We start from the raw sequence: 19,405 nt of genomic DNA on the forward strand, positions 1-19,405 counted from the left end.
AGACAGAAGAAAGACATGTTGAGTGCATGCAATACCGCTACCGTTGGCGGACACTACAGACGCAGAAGACCTCTGCACTACGCCGTGCACTTAGAGTTCCCTAATTAATCACAGGGACATGGGGTACAAGGGCTATGCCCAATTGATGCACACGTGGAAGTCACACGAGCCTGACTAGGTGTAGTTGCCTCTGAACACTGGTGGGGTGGGGTGGGGTGCCACATGGCCTGCCTTACCAAGGGACCTTGCCAACTAAACTCGCCCTGGCCTAGGGGAACCCACAGCCCACCTCCCACACCCGGACACCTCGTAATGTGCGCTGAATCAGCTGAATGAGAGTGTACTCACCCCCTTGTGGCTTCTGTGATGCTCTCAAGCGCCCATCCAACTCCGGATACAGCACCGCCAGGATCCGGAAAATCAGTGTGGTCATGGTGCGACGGGCACCACTCCCACATTGGGAGGCCATCCCCAGCTGGGGCTCCGCTGTCTTCTTGCTCCAGCGGCGAATGTCTTCCCATCTTTTTCGGCAGTGGATGCTCCGTCTGTGGTGGACCCCAGGGTCCGGACTTCCTTGGTGATGGCACGCCAAATATCCTTCTTCTGGTGGGCGCTGACCTACAGGAATAGTATAGGGGAAAATTTAAAACGTTTACCGTCCAGACCGTCACAGTCATTGTCCCGCGTTCCTACCCTTGCCATGACACACATGCACTCACCATCATTTCATGCACGCCTCATTCTCCCACCCCTATCTTCCATCCACACCACTCCACACAGGCATTGCCCATACAGTGTGCTCACAGTGTACTTACCTGTTTGTCTGGAGGACCGTAGAGTAGCGTGTACTGGGGAGGACCCCATCCACTAGCTCCCACAGGTATCCCCCCTCTAGTGCAGGTGCTGTCAGTACTCCATTTCCTGGCAAGTGGGTCTTTTAAGATGACAGTGGCCATAGCATCAGGGATGTCCTAGCCTATGTTTTCCAACGTGTTGTCCAGAGTGTTGTCTGCCCTGCTGAAAACACACGTGCAGCTACATCATTTTCCCTCAGGTGGAGGATTTTCCAACAGTGAAAGGTGACTTCTATGCCCTGGGACATATCCCTTACATCATAGGTGCCATTGATCTGACACATGTGGCCTTGCCCCCCCCCCGCAGGAGTGAACAGGTGTACAGAAACCGGAAGAGTTACCATTCTATGAATGTGCAGATGGTGTGTTTGTCCGACCAGTACATCTCCCATGTGAACACCAAATTTCCTGGCTCAGTGCATGACACTTACATTCTGAGGAATAGCAGCATCCCTTATGTGATGGGGCAACTCCAGGGGCACCGTGTGTGGCTATTAGGTGAGGACATGGACCCTATACAGTGTGAATAGCTGTCTGGGGTTGTCCCTAAGGGTTAGTGTGTGTCTAAAAGTTGTCCCTCAACATTTGCAGGTGACTCTGGCTACCCCAACCTGTCATGGCTACTGACCCCAGTGAGAAATCCCAGGACAAGGGCAGAGGAACGCTACAATGAGGAACATGGGCGAACTAGGAGGGTTAGAGAGAGGACCTTCGGCCTCCTGAAGGCCAGGTTCAGGTGCCTCCATATGACAGGTGGTTCCCTATTCTACTCACCGAAGAAGGTGTGCCAGATCATCATGGCCTGCTGTATGCTTCACAACTTGGCTTTGCGACGACAGGTGCCTTTTCTGCAGGAGGATGGTCCAGGTGGAGGTGTTGTGGCAGCTGTGGAGCCTGTGGACAGTGAAGACGAGGAAGCAGAAGTAGAGGATATCGGCAACAGAAACACAGTGATTCATCAATACTTCCAGTGAGACACAGGTAAGAAGACATCACTGCCTGCTACATCTGATACACTTGTTCTACCTCTCATCTGTCTGTCACTTTCACCCAGTGTATGGTGCCTGAGTTGCCACTTTCCCTTTCGATTTCACAGATGTGGGTCCCATTGTGTGACATCTGCTTTGTTTCCTTATGGACTGGAGCTGTGTGACATAGGTATGTTGACAATGCAATGGATATATCATTTTTGCTCAGTTATTGCAAATACACATTTTCTAAAGCACAGACTGACTCCAGATAGTTTTGTGATTTAAGGGTGTTTATTTAAGTGATAATTAGAGGAAGGGATTGTAAAATGGTCAGGGGTGATGGTGGAGGAATGTCCATGGCAGAGTCCAGTCTATTAGTCTCACAGGTGCATTGTCCAAAGGGGCATAGGAAGTGGAGCTGGGGCAGTTGATGGATGGACAGGTTGACAAAGTGGGACAAAAGGATGACAATCAGGGTGGTCTCATTTCTTGGCGGGGGTCTTGGCGTTGTTCTCTGTCTTTGTCCTGGATCTCAGGGACCGCTTGCGGGGTGGTTCTCCATCTGCAGGGGGTGGGGTGCTGGTGTCGTGGTCCTGTGGCGGTGCCTCCTGTCCACTAGCGCCGGCGGAGGTGGTGGGCAGTTCAAAGGTCCAGGCTAGTGTCAGGGGCCCCTTGTTGTGCCACAGTGTTCCTCCTGGTGTTCACGAGTTCCTTCAGCACCCCTACAATGGTGCCCAGGGTGGAATTGATGGCTTTGAGTTCCTCCGTGAACCCCAAATACTGTTCCTCCTGCAGCCGCTGGGTCTCCTGAAACTTGGCCAGCACCGTTGCCATTGTCTATTGGGAATGGTGGTAGGCTCCCATGATGTTGGAGAGGGCCTCGTGGAGAGTGGGTTCCCTGGGCCTGTCCTCCCCCTGTCGCACAGCAGCCCTCCCAGTTCCCCTGTGTTCCTGGGCCTCTGTCCCCTGAACCGGGTGCCCACTGGCCCCCAGGTCCCTGCTGTTGTTGGGTTAGTGGGTTAGCCTGGGTTCCCTGTAGTGGTGGACACACTGCTGCTTGACGTGTCCTGGGGACAGAGGTATTGGCCCGCTGGGTGGGTGCTGTGCTGGTGTTTCCAGAGGGGGAGGCTCTGTTGTGGCTTGTGCCAGTGTGAGAGGAACCGACTGTCCCGAGGTCCCAGATGGGCCGGGCTGGTCATCTAGATCCAGTTGGACAGAGCTGCTTTCATCCCTGTGGGCCTCTTCTGTGGGGAGAATGGACATGTCTGGAACCTCCTGTCCGGTGACGTTGGGTAGGGTCCTGCAAGGGTGTAAAGGCATAATTATTGCATCTGTGTGTGCCATGGTGTGCAATGGGTGGGTGACCCTGGACCCCAGTGCTTGCATTCTTGTGTAGGACCTCGTGTGATAATTGTTTAGGGGTGTGTGTGGGTATGTGCAGTGGACATGCATTGGTGATGGGTGTCCATGCTTTGTTGTTGCATGCAGGGCTTGGTGTGGGATGGGTGGGTTGTGATAGAGGGACATATGTGAGGAGTTGGAGTGATGGGGGTGAGGGCGAGGGTGGGGGTATGTGATAGCATGCAGGTAGGGTGGGGGATGAAGTAGTGAAAGCTTTTACTTACCAGAGTACATTTCTCCAGGTACTCCTGAAAGGCCCTCAGGATGCATGATCGCCAAGACCTGCTCCTCCCATGTTGTTAGTTGTGGGGGAGGAGGTGGGGGTCCGCCGCCAGTCCTCTGAACCGCGATGTGGTGTCTTGAGACCACGGAACGGACCTTCCCCCGTAGGTCGTTCCACCTCTTCCTGATGTCATCCCATGTTCTTGGGTGCTGTGCCACTACGTTTACCCTGTCCACGATTCTGCACCATAGCTCCATATTCCTTGCTATGGTGGTGTGCTGCACCTGTGACCCGAATTGCTGTGGCTCTACCTGGATGATTTCTTCCACCATGACCCTGAGCTCCTCCTCAGAAAACCTGGGGTGTCTTTGGGGTGTCATGGGGTGGTGTGGGTGATGTGTGAGGCGGTGTGTGTAGTGATGTGTGGGGTGATGTTTAGGGGTGTGTGGTGTTTTGTGCGTGGATGAGTATGTGTGATGGTGTTGTGTGCCTCTGTATGGTGGGGTTATCTTTGCTGTGTTGTCTCTCTGGCCTTCGTCTAAATTTCTGGTCGTATGGGTTTGTGGGTGATGTGGGTGTGTGTTTTATATTGTATTGAGTGTGTGGGAGTGGTGTGTGTATGTGTATCAGGTGTGTGTATTCGGAATTGTCCAATGTGGTAGTGTTTGGTAAATGTGTGTGTATTTTCAGCATGGCGGTGTGTACCGTCAATGGAATACCACGGTTGAAAGACTGCTGCGTGGATTCGTGGGTCGTGATAGTGTGGGTGTATTCCTGTTGGCGTGACGGTGGAGGTTTTGTTTTCACCAGTTTATCACTGATCTTTGGTGTGGCGGACTTGTGTGGGTGTCTGGATTTTGGCGGATTCCAAGCTGTGGGTCGTAATAGCTGTTGCGGAATTCTGCTGCCGCGGCAGTGTGTTGGTGGTCTTCTGCACGGCGGTAAGCGGCATTTACCGCCAATGTTGTAATGACCCCCATAGTCTTTTTATTAGGTCTAATGTATGTTGAACCTTTTTAAGGCTGTGAGGAAGATCTCTGGGAGATCGAAATACGTTGCCGTTAAATTTTCTTATCACAATCAACAAGCCTGTGGAGTGTGTTATTTCAGGTACTAGCGACAGTGGCACCTGGATTTCTTTTCTTCATTTATAGAGCAGTGGTCGGCTTCCGCTCATCGCACCGACCCCGACAGTGTGGCAGTACCTGAGAAATGCCGGCAAATATAAAATATGCATATATATATACATATATATATATATATAAAATATAATATATATAAATATATATATATATATATATATACTCACACATACATATATATATATACATATATATATGTATATTATTATATATATATATGTGTATATATATATATATATATATATATATATATATATATATATATATATATGTGTGTGTGTGTGTGTGTGTGTGTGTGTATATGTATATAAATATATATATGTATAAAACTTACTGGCGATAGCCAGTAGGTATGCTTAGGACCAACTTTATAAATAAATGGAACGTTTCTTGTTTTGCCAATAACTTTCGCCTCATTTAGCGAATCTTCACGATTTTTCATAACTAATTCGGCAGTCAGTTTAGCTGCTGTGTTGAAAAACTTGGGGATAATTCGTCAAGGGGGCCAAGAAAAAGAAAGGAGTCTCAAAACACTTTTCTCCCATTCTATGCCTATGGGATTTTCAGAATTTTTTAACACAACTACAGCCCGAACCACTGAACGGATTTACACCAAATATGGCAGGAAGCTAGATCTTGGTCCAGAAAGCAATCGTTTTATAATTTGGTGTAAATCGGTTCAGTAGTTTTTGAGTTATTTAAGGTTTAAAAAATATAGATATCGAGGGCCACGGATCCACCCGCGGAGAATCCACAGATCGGGGGGAAAAGCAAGGCCCTGATTGTCTGGCCACAACCTAACAGAAAAGTTGTGGCTGCCATTTTGTTTCTTGCATTAGCTGGGTTTCAGGTACCCTGATCTCATAATGAAGGAATCAGGTGCCTGCAATTATTTGCTCAATCCAAGCATGTGGCCTGTGATCAAGGACGAGATGTCTGAAACGCATAAGGACTCGGAAATGTAAAGAATTCTTTGAAGGTGACTGGTTTTGCTGCTTTCCGAAATAAAATGCAAACTGCAACCTGGTGGGCGTGCGCTTTTGTCTGGGAACAACTTTGTTTTGTACATGATTGACGGCCTGTCCCGCCGTGAAAGCAGCACCACTGCAGATAGAAAGCAGGTCTGTGTGACTTTACTATATCGTCATACACTGGAACAACAGGATGGAACAATTTCAGCAAAACTCTATGTTAGACCTGAGAGCCTTAGGGTGGTCACCCCTAACTTTTTTCCTGCCTCCCTCCACTTGTTGGACACTGTTTTTGCTGGTTTTTAGACTGCGTACTTTACCACTGCTAACAGTGCTAAAGTGCATATGCTCTCTCCCTTTAAACATGGTAACCTTGGATCACACCAAATTGGACTATTTGATTTACTAATAGGTCCCTAGTAGAGTGCACTATTTGTGCCCAGGGCCTGTAGATTAAATGCTACTAGTGGGCCTGCAGCACTGGTTGTGCCACCCACTTTAGTAGCCCCTTTACCTTGTCTCAGGCCTGCCATTGCAAGGCCTGTGTGTGCAGTTTCACTGTCACTTCGACTTGGCATGTAAAAGTACTTGCCAAGCCTAAAACTCCCCTTTTTCTACATATGTCACCCCTAATGTGTGCCCTAGGTAACCCCTAGAGCAGGGTGCTGTGTGGGTAAAAGGCAGGACATGTACCTGAGTAGTTTACATGTCCTGGTAGTGTAAAACTCCTAAATCTGTTTTTACACTACTGTGAGACCTGCTCCCTTCATAGGCTAGCATTGGGGCTGCCCTCATACATGGTTGAAGTGGTAGCTGCTGAACTGAAAGGAGTAGGAAGGTCATATTTAGTATGGCCAGGATGATAATACAAAATTCTGCTGACTGGTGAAGTTGGATTTAATATTACTATTTTAGAAATGCCACTTTTAGAAAGTGAGCATTTCTCTGTACTTAAATCTTTCAGTGCCTTACAATCCACATCTGGCTGGGTTTAGTTGACAGCTCCTTGTGCATTCACTCAGACACACCCCAAACACAGGGTACTCAGCCTCACTTGCATACATCTGCATTTTGAATGGGTCTTCCGGGGCTGGGAGGGTGGAGGGCCTGCTCTCACACAAAGGACTGCCACACCCCCTACTGGGACCCTGGCAGACAGGATTGAACTGAAAGGGGACCTGGTGTACTTCAAAGCCACTCTTTGAAGTCTCCCCCACTTCAAAGGCACATTTGGGTATAAAACAGGGCCTCTGCCCTATCACCTTAGACACTTCCTGGAGAAGAAACCTGAACCAGAACCTGCACCCTAACAAGAAGAACTGCCTGGCTGCCTAAAGGACTCACCTGACTGCTTTCTACAGAGGACTGCTGCCTTTCTGTGGCCTTGCTGTCTTGCTGCTCTCTTGCTTTGCTGCAGAAGTGCTCTCCAAGGGCTTGGATAGAGCTTGCCTCCTGTTCTCTGAAGTCTCAGGGCCAAAAAGACTTAACTCTTGCAACTGGACTCCTTGTGTGGTGAAAAATTCGACACACAGCTTGTGCCGCGGTGAAAAATTCACCACTCGACGAACCGGAACGATGCCGCTCGACCACGCGAAGAAAAGATCGACGCGGCGCCTGCGGTGCGACCGGAACTCGGGACAGCATGCCCACCTGGGACAACGCAGCCCGACTTCCAGAGGGGAAATTGACGCAGCGCCTGCCGTGAGGGAGAAATTTCCCCGCATCGCCCACCGTAACGACGCAGAGCTGGTCTTCAAGCCCAGGATTCCACGCACAGACCCCGGGGCATCTGAAAACCCCGCAACCTGAAGAGGAGAGCCGTCCGCACGCCGGAAATCGGATCAACGTCTTCCCAGCGTGGAAAATAACGGCACAAGTCCGTGTGTGAAGGGGCGAAAACGACGCACACACCATTTTCCACGTATCTCCTCCTCTGCAGCCCTTTGCGGAGATTTTTCACTCCAACCAGGTACTTTGTGCTTGAAAGAGACTTTGTTTGCTTTTAAAAGACTTAAGACACTTTGGGGGTCATTCTGACCTCGGCGGTAAAAGGCGCCTACCGCCGGTCAGAAATCCTCCATAATCCCGCCGCGGTCGCGGAAACCCGCCACGGTCATTCTGACCCGCAGAAGGCAAACCTCCGAAAATCCGACCGCCACAACAGACCGCCAGACCAGCGGTCGGCGGAAAGGTGGAGGTGACCAAACCTCCACCGTCACGCCAACAGAAATACGCCCATCCCATTACGACCCACGAATCCACGCGGCGGTCATTCAAACGCGGTATTCCATTGGCGGGACACACCGCCGCGGTCAAAATACACACAAACGAACAAAACTCAGCCACATTGGACGATTTGAATCCCACACACCTGATACACATACACACACCACTCCCACACACACAATACAATATAAAACACACACCCACATCACCCACAAACCCCTACGCAAAAAAATTCGTAAAGAAGGCAAGAGCGAGACACCAGCATCCAAAAAATAACAGCCACAGCCACTCAACACCATCACCCACACACTATCCACACACAAAACAACACACACCACCACACTCAACTCACTTAAATACACATACTCCACCCCACACATCATACACACCACCCCATGGCACCCCAAAGACAACCCCGCTTCACAGACGAAGAACTCAGGGTCATGGTGGAGGAAATCGTTCGGGTAGAGCCCCAGCTGTTCGGCACACAGATACAATACACCAGCATTGCCCGGAGGACGGAGCTATGGCAGAGGATTGTCGACAGGGTGAACGCAGTGGGACAGCACCCCAGAAATCGGGAAGACATCAGGAAGCGATGGAACGACCTACGGGGGAAGGTGCGTTCCATGGTATCCAGGCACAACATCGCCGTGCAGAAGACTGGCGGAGGACCCCCACCTCAACCCCCACAATTCACATCATGGGAGGAGGAAGTCTTGAACATCCTGCATCCTGACGGCCTCGCAGGAGTCGGCGGAGGAATGGATACTGGTAAGTTGAAGCTTCAATACTGCTTCCCCCCCACCTGCATGCCAAATCAGACCCCAAACCTCACCCCCATCCTCGAACCCCACCCTCACCCCCACCCCCACCCTCACCCCCACCACCATCCTCACCCCCACCCCCAGCACACCTATTCCCCGCCAATGTCTCACCATCACAACCCACACATCCCAAAACCTAGGCCTGCATGCGTCCACTAAGCATGGACACCCATCACCAAAGCATGCCCAATGCATATACACATCCCCCCCACAAGCCACCCTCACCAAAGCCCCCACACACGAATGCCAGCACTTGGGGACACGAGAACCCACAGATACACCCATATGCCACACATTGAAACTATAACCATACCTCTATACCCCTGCAGGACCCGACCGTCAACACACCGCGGCGGAGGGGCCAGAATTCTCCACACCCCCCACCCAAGAGGCCGTCAGCGATGACAGCAGCTCTGTCGACCTGGACACCGATGACCAGCCCGGACCATCGGGGACCTCTGGACAGTCGGTTCCCCTCACACAGGCCCAGGCCACTACAGACCCAAACCCCTCTGGGAACACCAGCACAGCTCCCACCCAGCGGGCCCATGCCTCTGTCTCCAGGGCGCGTCAATCTGCGGTGTGTCTACCACTACAGGGCACCCAGGATAACCCACCACCCCAACAACAACAGGGACCTGGGGGCAGTGGTAGTGGGCACACCGGCCAGGGGGCAGAGGCCCAGGGAAACAGGGGAACTCGGAGGGCAGCTGTGCGACAGGGGGGGGAGGAGAGGCCCAGGGAACCCACTCTCCACGAGGTCCTCACCACCATCATGGGAGCATACAACCGCTCCCAGGAGACGATGGCGACGGTACTGGCCCGGTTCCAGGAGATCCAGGTGCTGCAGGAGGAACACTATCGGGGGTACAGGGAGGACATCAGAGCCATCAACACCACCCTGGTTACCATGGTAGGGCTGCTGCAGGACCTCGTCAACAACAGGGCGGACACTGAACAACACCCAAGGGCCCCTGCCACTAGCCTGGACCAAGAACAGCCAACCACCTCCGCCGGCGCTAGTGGACAGGAGGCCCCCGCACAGCAGCAGCCCACCAGACCCCCACCTCCTGCAGGAGAAGAACCACCCCGCAAGAGGGCCCTGAGATCTCGCAAGAAGACAGAGTAGGATGTCAAGACCCCCGCCAGCAACGGATACCACCTGATGTCATCCCACTGTCCCACATTGTCACCCTGTCCATCCTTGAACTGCCCATGCTCCATCTCTCCACAGGCCTCTGGACAATGCACCTGTGTGACTGTTACTCTGGACTCTGCCATGGACATTCCTTCACCATAGCCCCCACCCACTTGAAACCACCCATCCCATTTTGAGCACTTAAATAAACACCTATTTTGCACCAAAATATCTGGAGTCTGGCTGTGATTTCAATAGATTGTAATTGACATGACAGTGCAAATATGTCCTTGTACATGGTGAAGTCAACAAACAGCTGCCACAAAGCTGTAGTCCATGGGGAAACGAAGCACAGGACTCGTAGTGGGGACCCCAGATCTGAAATAGGGAGGGAAAAGCCAAAACTCAGTCATCATACACTGGGGGAAATAGACAGGCAGCAGAGATGCTGGAGAGTAGTTAACATTTACTAAATTATCTTTGAAATGTTACCTGTGTCCTATTGGAAGTACTGTTCAATGATTCTGTCCCTGTTGTCTGTTTCAGCCCCGTCGTCTTCCTCCTCGTCACTCTCCTCAGGTTCCACCGCTGCCACAACACCACCGTCTCGACCATCCTCCTGTAGGAAAGGCACCTGGCGGCGCAAAGCCAGGTTGTGAAGCATGCAGCAGGCCACGATGATGTGACACACCTTCTTAGGTGAGTACATTAGGGATCCACCTGTCATATGCAGGCAGCGAAACCTGGCCTTTAGGAGGCCAAAGGTGCGTTCGATCACCCTCCTAGTACGCCCATGGGCCTCATTGTACCGTTCCTCTGCCCTGGTCCGGGGATTCCTTACTGGGGTCAGTAGCCACGACAGGTTGGGGTACCCAGAGTCCCCCACTAGCCATACACGGTGTCTCTGTAGCTGTTCCATCACGTAAGGGACGCTGCTATTCCTGAGGATGTAGGCGTCATGCACTGACCCTGGGAATTTGGCATTTACATGCGAGATGTACTGGTCAGCCAAACACACCACCTGGATGTTCATTGAATGGTAATTTTTTCTGTTCCTGTACACCTGCTCCCTGTCTCTTGGGGGAACCAAAGCCACATGGGTCCCATCAATGGCACCAATTACGTTGGGAATATGTCCAAGGGCGTAGAAATCACCCTTCACTGTAGCCAATTCGCCCACCTCAGGGAAAATGATGTAGCTCCTCACGGATTTCATCAGGGCAGACAACACTCTGGATAACACCTTCGAAAACATGGGCTGAGACATCCCAGAAGCAATTCCCACGGTTGTCTGAAATGACCCACTTGCCAAGAAATGGAGTACTGACATGACCTGCACCAGAGGGGGAATCCCTGTGGGTTGGCGGATGGGGGACATCAGGTCGGGCTCCAGCTGGGCACACAGTTCATGGATAGTGGCACGGTTAAGACGGTAGGTCAGGATAATGTGGCGTTCTTCCATTGTCGACAGGTCCACCAGCGGTCGGTACACGGGAGGATTCATCCGTCTCCTCGCCCAACCCAGCGGACGGTGCCTAGGAAGGACAACATGGAGCACACAGTCAAGCAACCCACAGGTACGTACTCACAGCTAGCACAGTAAACGATTCTCTATGCAGTGAATGGCGTGTCTGAGTGGCTATGCAAGGCCTAGGCCTGTGTGACGCTGTTGAAATTGAGCCATGTGGGCCCTGGAAATGGCGGCTGCCTGACCTGTGAAGTGTGACAATGGGATGTGAGGTCAATGCGCTGGCGTGGCACACCGCGGCGGGCGGCGGGCGAAGACCGCGGCGCAAAGCCGCATTGGTTAACATTGAAGCCTATGGGTTTCAGGAGCCAATGGCGAAGGGCGCCGGCGGTGGCGGGACGCACCGCCGCGGTACGCACCGCCGCGGACGTCACCGCCATTTTCTATCTACTTATCCACTTGCGACTTGAACTTTCACAGGAGAGGACCTATACTGCAAGTGTTGCTGTGACCTCGGTCTGGAAGGGACAATGGCTGCTGCGGCTGGGGAAAGGGCCCCTGCCTTCACTGGAGAGGAGTTGGAGAAACTTGTGGATGGGGTCCTCCCCCAGTATGCCCTACTCTACGGTCCTCCAGACCAACAAGTGAGTTTAATTCAATATGGATTTGGGGCCACTGGCTGGCTTGGGGGCCTGGCGGGGGGCATGGCGGGGGGCCTGGCGGGGATGGGGGGCATGTTGGGCCTGGCGGGGGGCCTGGCGGGGATGGGGGGCATGTTGGGCCTGGCGGGGGGCCTGGCGGGGATGGGGGGCATGTTGGGCCTGGCGGGGGGCATGGCGGGGGGCATGGCGGGGATGGGGGGCATGTTGGGCCTGGCGGGGGGCATGGCGGGGGGCATGGCGGGGATGGGGGGCATGTTGGGCCTGGCGGGGGGCATGGCGGGGGGCCTGGCGGGGATGGGGGGCATGTTGGGCCTGGCGGGGGGCCTGGCGGGGATGGGGGGCATGTTGGGCCTGGCGGGGGCATGGCGGGGATGGGGGGCATGTTGGGCCTGGCGGGGGGCCTGGCGGGGATGGGGGGCATGTTGGGCCTGGCGGGGGCATGGCGGGGGGCATGGCGGGGATGGGGGGCATGTTGGGCCTGGCGGGGGGCATGGCGGGGGGCATGGCGGGGATGGGGGGCATGTTGGGCCTGGCGGGGGCATGGCGGGGGGCCTGGCGGGGATGGGGGGCATGTTGGGCCTGGCGGGGGGCCTGGCGGGGATGGGGGGCATGTTGGGCCTGGCGGGGGGCATGGCGGGGATGGGGGGCATGTTGGGCCTGGCGGGGGGCATGGCTGGGGGCATGGCGGGGATGGGGGGCATGTTGGGCCTGCGGGGGGCCTGGCGGGGATGGGGGGCATGTTGGGCCTGGCGGGGGGCATGGCGGGGGGCATGGCGGGGATGGGGGGCATGTTGGGCCTGGCGGGGGGCATGGCGGGGGGCCTGGCGGGGATGGGGGGCATGTTGGGCCTGGCGGGGGGCCTGGCGGGGATGGGGGGCATGTTGGGCCTGGCGGGGGGCATGGCGGGGATGGGGGGCATGTTGGGCCTGGCGGGGGGCATGGCGGGGGGCATGGCGGGGATGGGGGGCATGTTGGGCCTGGCGGGGGGCCTGGCGGGCATGGGGGGCATGTTGGGCCTGGCGGGGGGCATGGCGGGGATGGGGTGCATGTTGGGCCTGGCGGGGGGCCTGGCGGGGATGGGGGGCGTTGGGCCACTGGAAAGGAAAATGCTGAGAAACTTGAACGTGGTATTTCTCCCTCCCTGTACGTGTCACATAGGTCCGCGCCCATGAGAAGATCGGGATTTGGCGTGCCATCGCCAAGGAAGTCCGGACCCTGGGGGTCCACCATCGACGGGGCACCCACTGCCGCAAGAGGTGGGAGGACATCCGCCGCGGGACCAAGAAGACCGCCGAGTCTCTGCTGGGGATGGCCTCCCAACGTAGGCGGGGTGCCTGCCGTCAACTGAGCCCCCTGATGTTCCGGATCCTGGCGGTGGCCTACCCTGAATTGGATGGGCGCGTGAGGGCAGCACAGCAGACACAAGGGGGTGAGTACAAGCATTATCTACTCTGTTGTCGCGCAGTGGAGGTGTCTGGGTGGGGGAGGAGGGCTGGGGGTCCCCCTAGGCCAGGGCGATATCTGTAGGCTGGGCACCCCCGTAAGCCCCTGTGTCCCCAGCCACCGCCCTCAGTAGTTTGTCAGTACAGCCATCCCTGGGCCGTGTCATCCATGGGTGCAGTTGTCAACTCTAGGCGTGTAGGGCATGTTCCACGGAATGCGTAGCGGACCCCAAGTGCGCAACTTAGTGCAGGGGGCATCTGTGTCTGTCATGTCCGCTAACTGTACCGGAGATCCATGTACTCAATATCCCTTTATTTCTCTCTCCCCCCCCCTTTTTGTTTGTCTTTCTGTGCTTGTGTGCATCAGCATCATCAGGCGGAGGAGAAGTGGCATCGGGGCAGGAGGGAGCTGCATCTCACATGGCCCAGGAGGGCCATGCCACAGAGTCAGACTGGACCAGTGAGACGGAGGGCGAGGGGAGCTCCACGACGGGGACGACTGGACCCTGCAGCGACACGGACACGTCCTCGGAAGGGGGCTCCCTTGCGGGGGTGGCACCATCCGTGCCCCCCGCCATTACAGGTACAGCCGCCACCCAGCGCACCATCTCCGCCCTCCCAGCAGCCCCTCAGCGTTCGCCCCGTGCCCGCTCTGCCAGGAAGCCGGGCATCTCCTTCGCCCCAGGCACCTCAGGCCCTGCCCCTGTTACCCCCGCTGCCCTCAGTGCGGAGCTCATTGACCTCGTGAGGACGCTCATTGTTGGGCAGACTACCCTTTTGAATGCCATCCAGGGGGTGGAGAGGGAGGTTCATCGCAGCAATGCGTACCTGGAGGGCATTCATTCGGGTCAGGCTGCCCATCAGCGATCGTTCCAGGCTCTGGCCTCAGCACTGACGGCAGCCATTGTCCCTGTCTCCTGCCTGCCTCTACTAACTCCCTCCTCCCAGTCTCCTGTTCCTCTGCCTGTCCCACCCACACCATCAGACCAGCCTGCACACACCTCAACACCCAAGAGAAGCTCATCCAAACATAAGCACCACAGATCACGCAGACATTCACACACGCAACATTCCGATGCAGACATGCCAACAGTCACTACCACCTCTGTGACCCCCACCTCCTCGTCTCCCTCCTCCCTCCCTGTGACGTCTACACTCACACCTCCATTCACCTCACCATCAGCCAGTGTTTCCATCACCAGCACACCCTCCACTCCAGTCCGCACACGTGCAGTCACCACCCCCACTGCCATTTACACGTCCCCTGTGTCCTCTCCCACTGTGTCTGTCACCCCCTCTTCCACACCACACAAACGCAGCCACCCACCCACCCAACAGCCATCCACCTCACGACAGCCTATCCCTCCTGCACCTGCACCCAAAGACAGCAAACGTGACTCACCTACAACCACATCCTCTCCCTCCACTCCCATTCCCACTGTACCTACCACTCTCCATTGTCCCAAGAAGCTCTTCCTCGCCACTACTAACTTCTTTCCTGACCCTGAGCCCCCCCCTCCTTCTCGTCGGGGTAAGAAGAGCACCTCAGCCACCACCAGCCCTGCAGCCCCCTTGACAAGGGTGCAGGGGTATTGGAGCCCGCCAGCCCGCATGTCTGGATCTTCGCCCAGCAGCAAGGGGACAGCCAGCCCACCCCCTGGGAAGAGGAGCAGAAGGCGGAAGGGTCGCCGCAGGAGCCCGCCTTCTACATCCCCCCCGGACACCACCCAGAGACAGTCACCAGCCACAGCTCCAAAGGGAGGAAAGGGCCACAGGCCCACGACTAAGGAGGGCAAGGGCAGCAAGTCGGAGAGGTCAGGCAGCAGGCCTGCTGCCCAGGAGGAGCCCACAACCCCCATAGCCGCTGCCCCGGGAGGAACCGGCACAGCTGCCCCGGGAGAGCCCACCACCCCCATAGCCGCTGCCCAGGGAGGACCCAGCCCAGCTGGCCAGGAGGGCCCCACCACCCACAGCCCAGGTGGGCAGTGAAGGAGCACCATCCCCGCTGCCCAGGAGGGCACCACCAGGAAATTAGCAGTTGGCCATAGACCGTCCGCCGTCTCAAGAACCGCTGAACTGGGCCCCGCCGTCTCAAGCACCGCTCCGCTGGGCCCCGCCGTCTCAAGAACCGCTGCACTGGGCCCTTCAAGGCAAGGAGCGCTGAACTGGGCCCCGCCGTCTCAAGAACCGCTGAACTGGGCCCTTCAAGGCAAGGAGCGCTGAACTGGGCCCCGCCGTCTCAAGAACCGCTGAACTGGGCCCCGCCGTCTCAAGAACCACTGAACTGGGCCCTTCAAGGCAAGGAGCGCTGAACTGGGCCCTTCAAGGCAAGGAGCGCTGAACTGGGCCCCGCCGTCTCAAGAACCGCTGAACTGGGCCCCGCCGTCTCAAGAACCGCTGAACTGGGCCCCGCCGTCTCAAGCACCGCTCCGCTGGGCCCCGCCGTCTCAAGAACCGCTGCACTGGGCCCTTCAAGGCAAGGAGCGCTGAACTGGGCCCCGCCGTCTCAAGAACCGCTGAACTGGGCCCCGCCGTCTCAAGAACCGCTGAACTGGGCCCCGCCGTCTCAAGCACCGCTCCGCTGGGCCCCGCCGTCTCACGCACCGCTCCGCTGGGCCCCGCCGTCTCAAGAACCGCTGAACTGGGCCCTTCAAGGCAAGGAGCGCTGAACTGGGCCCCGCCGTCTCAAGAACCGCTGAACTGGGCCCTTCAGGGCAAGGACCGCTGAACTGGGCCCTACAAGGCAAGGAGCGCTGAACTGGGCCCCGCCGTCTCAAGAACCGCTGAACTGGGCCCCGCCGTCTCAAGAACCGCTGAACTGGGCCCCGCCGTCTCAAGCACCGCTCCGCTGGGCCCCGCCGTCTCACGCACCGCTCCGCTGGGCCCCGCCGTCTCAAGAACCGCTGAACTGGGCCCTTCAAGGCAAGGAGCGCTGAACTGGGCCCTTCAAGGCAAGGAGCTCTGAACTGGGCCCCGCCGTCTCAAGAACCGCTGAACTGGGCCCCGCCGTCTCAAGAACCGCTGAACTGGGCCCCGCCGTCTCAAGAACCGCTGAACTGGGCCCCGCCGTCTCAAACACCGCTCCGCTGGGCCCCGCCGTCTCACGCACCGCTCCGCTGGGCCCCGCCGTCTCAAGAACCGCTGAACTGGGCCCTTCAAGGCAAGGAGCGCTGAACTGGGCCCCGCCGTCTCAAGAACCGCTGAACTGGGCCCTTCAGGGCAAGGACCGCTGAACTGGGCCCTACAAGGCAAGGAGCGCTGAACTGGGCCCTTCAAGGCAAGGAGCGCTGAACTGGGCCCCGCCGTCTCAAGAACCGCTGAACTGGGCCCTTCAGGGCAAGAACCGCTGGCCCTTTGGCAGACGTGGCAGGGCAGGATCTATCTCGGGCAGGGCTGCAGGATGTCCTCTGGCCAACTTGCCTCCTCCAGTGGCAGTGGGGTCTGTTATGGACTGTATGGACTGTGGCTTTGCTCTCCCCAGGATGGCCCAGTGGGCAGGCCACCCACTGTATGGACTGTATGGACTGTGGCTTTGCTCTCCCCAGGATGGCCCAGTGGGCAGGCCACCCACTGTATGGACTGTATGGACTGTGGCTTTGCTCTCCCCAGGATGGCCCAGTGGGCAGGCCACCCACTGTATGGACTGTATGGACTGTGGCTTTGCTCTCCCCAGGATGGCCCAGTGGGCAGGCCACCCACTGTATGGACTGTATGGACTGTGGCTTTGCTCTCCCCAGGATGGCCCAGTGGGCAGGCCACCCACTGTATGGACTGTATGGACTGTGGCTTTGCTCTCCCCAGGATGGCCCAGTGGGCAGGCCACCCACTGTATGGACTGTTTGGACTGTGGCTTTGCTCTCCCCAGGATGGGCCAGTGGTCATGGAGTCCCCTCGTGGATCTGGCGTCGTGTACTCAAGTGGCTGAGGTGCCCCCCCTTCCCTTCCCCCTGAGGTGCCTGTCCTATTTTCTTTCTGATGCCCCTGCAGTGTTCTCTCCGTGGAGTTCTTGTCGTGGGACTGGGCCTTGCCCCTTTGCACAGGACCCCTGTGATCCACGGACAGTGGTTGGACTACATTTAGTAGCTGTATATATTTTGTACATAGTTTATTTATTTATTGGGATTACTGGTGTACATATTTCAATATATCTGCCCGTTTATGATCTCTTCTTTTGGTCTTTGCATTATTTCGGAGGGGGGTGGTTTGTGGGTTGTGACAGTGATCTGTGGGAATGCATTGATGTGTGTGTTGTAGTGGGTGTGGGTGGGTGGGTGTGTGCCGGTAATCTTTTCCCTCCCCTGTGTCGTAGGTGCAGTACTCACCGATGTCTTCCGCGCCGCCGGACGTGCTCCTGGTATATGAGCAGGAATAGGAGTGCGGGGATGACCTGCAACTCTGGCTCCATACTGCCGGAATCTCGCGTGGAGTGCGTAGAGGTGAGCGTTTTCCCGTTCGTAGTCTGTTTCCGCCGTGTTCTTATCGGCGGTGCTCCCGCCCCGGAAAAGGTGACAGATTGGTGGGTCGTAATAGGGTGCGCGGTACATTGTCTGCCGCCGGGCTGTTGGCGGGAACCGCCGCGCTGTTTGTTTGTACCGCTGTGGCGGTCGGAGTGTTAAGTTGGCGGGCTGTGTTGGCGGTTCCCGCCAGGGTCAGAATTGCATATTTTAGACCGCCGGCCTGTTGGCGGCTTGGCCGCCGCTTTATCACCGACCGCCAGGGTCAGAATGAGGGCCTTTATATCACTTTCCAGTGATACCTTTACATTTTCTTATTGCATCTTTTATCGTTTTATCGTTTTGACCTGCAAATATCCAGATAAATATTATATATTTTTCTAAACCCTGTGTGGTGTATTTTTGTGGTGCTATATTGTGTTATTGTATGATTTATTGCACAAATACTTTACACATTGCCTTCTAAGTTAAGCCTGACTGCTCAGTGCCAAGCTACCAGAGGGTGGGCACAGGATAATTTGGATTGTGTGTGACTTACCCTGACTAGAGTGAGGGTCCTTGCTTGGACAGGGGGTACCCTGACTACCAACCAAAGACCCCATTTCTAACACTCTGTAACTGTGCTTTGAATTCGCCTACTAAGGTTTTCAAAATGTATAGGCCTGGGAAATGTAAAGAATTATTTGAAGGTAACTGGTTTTGCTGCTTTCTGAAATAAAATGCAAACTGCAACCTGTTGTGAGTACAATTTTGTCCTGGGAAAACTTAGTTTTGTATTTATATATATATTGTTTTTACAAAATAGGCACTGACAGTGTATATTAGAACATGTGCTGTGCCATTGCTTTACACATTGCCACTGTGATATGCCTGACTGCTCAGTGTGAAGCTACCCAAGGGTGAGCGCAGGTTACACAGTGAGTGTTGTCCCCCACCCCTGATAGGAGTGGTAGGTTTTGCTTAGCTAAGGCCTTGCCTCAGCCAACCAGAACGTGTGGCCTCAAACATGCCCACCCTGCCTTAATGGGCAAACATGACCTCAAACAGTAAAAACATCCCTTTGAGAGTAAAAGATCCAATAGCACAGCAGAAGATGAATTGTGGGGGGAGAGGGGAGTCACATCCCAGGTCACATCCCAGGTCAGCTTCTGAGGCTGTACTTCAACAAGGCATATGAAGCCTCTTCACTGTAGTGCAGCCAAGGCTCCACACAATCAACACTAAAACTGATTCTCTCCTGACTGGAATGGAGCATAATAAAGGGCAGATCAACAACCACAATGACGACTTAGGCCAGCTGGAGCACAGGGATTCCGACACGGAGGACAACACCTCGACTCATAATGAGCAACTACTCAGAATGGAAAAGGTTTTGGATGTGATGAAAGCTAAAAATGAAGATTTGGAAGCATGCTCAAGATGAAACAATGTATGCCTCCCTGAGTACACTGTTATGGGCAAAATGGAAATGTATCTCAAAACCATGTTCTGGTCCTATTTCAGAGAAACCCTCACACCTGTGTCCTCCATGGGCCATGCACATAAATCCTTGGGGCCAAGACCCAACATGACCCATTATTGCAAGTCTATTCAATTACAGAGACCGAGACACAATCAGACCATAGC

Source organism: Pleurodeles waltl, chromosome 9, assembly GCF_031143425.1.
Source record: "Pleurodeles waltl isolate 20211129_DDA chromosome 9, aPleWal1.hap1.20221129, whole genome shotgun sequence".
Classification (NCBI taxonomy): domain Eukaryota; kingdom Metazoa; phylum Chordata; class Amphibia; order Caudata; family Salamandridae; genus Pleurodeles; species Pleurodeles waltl.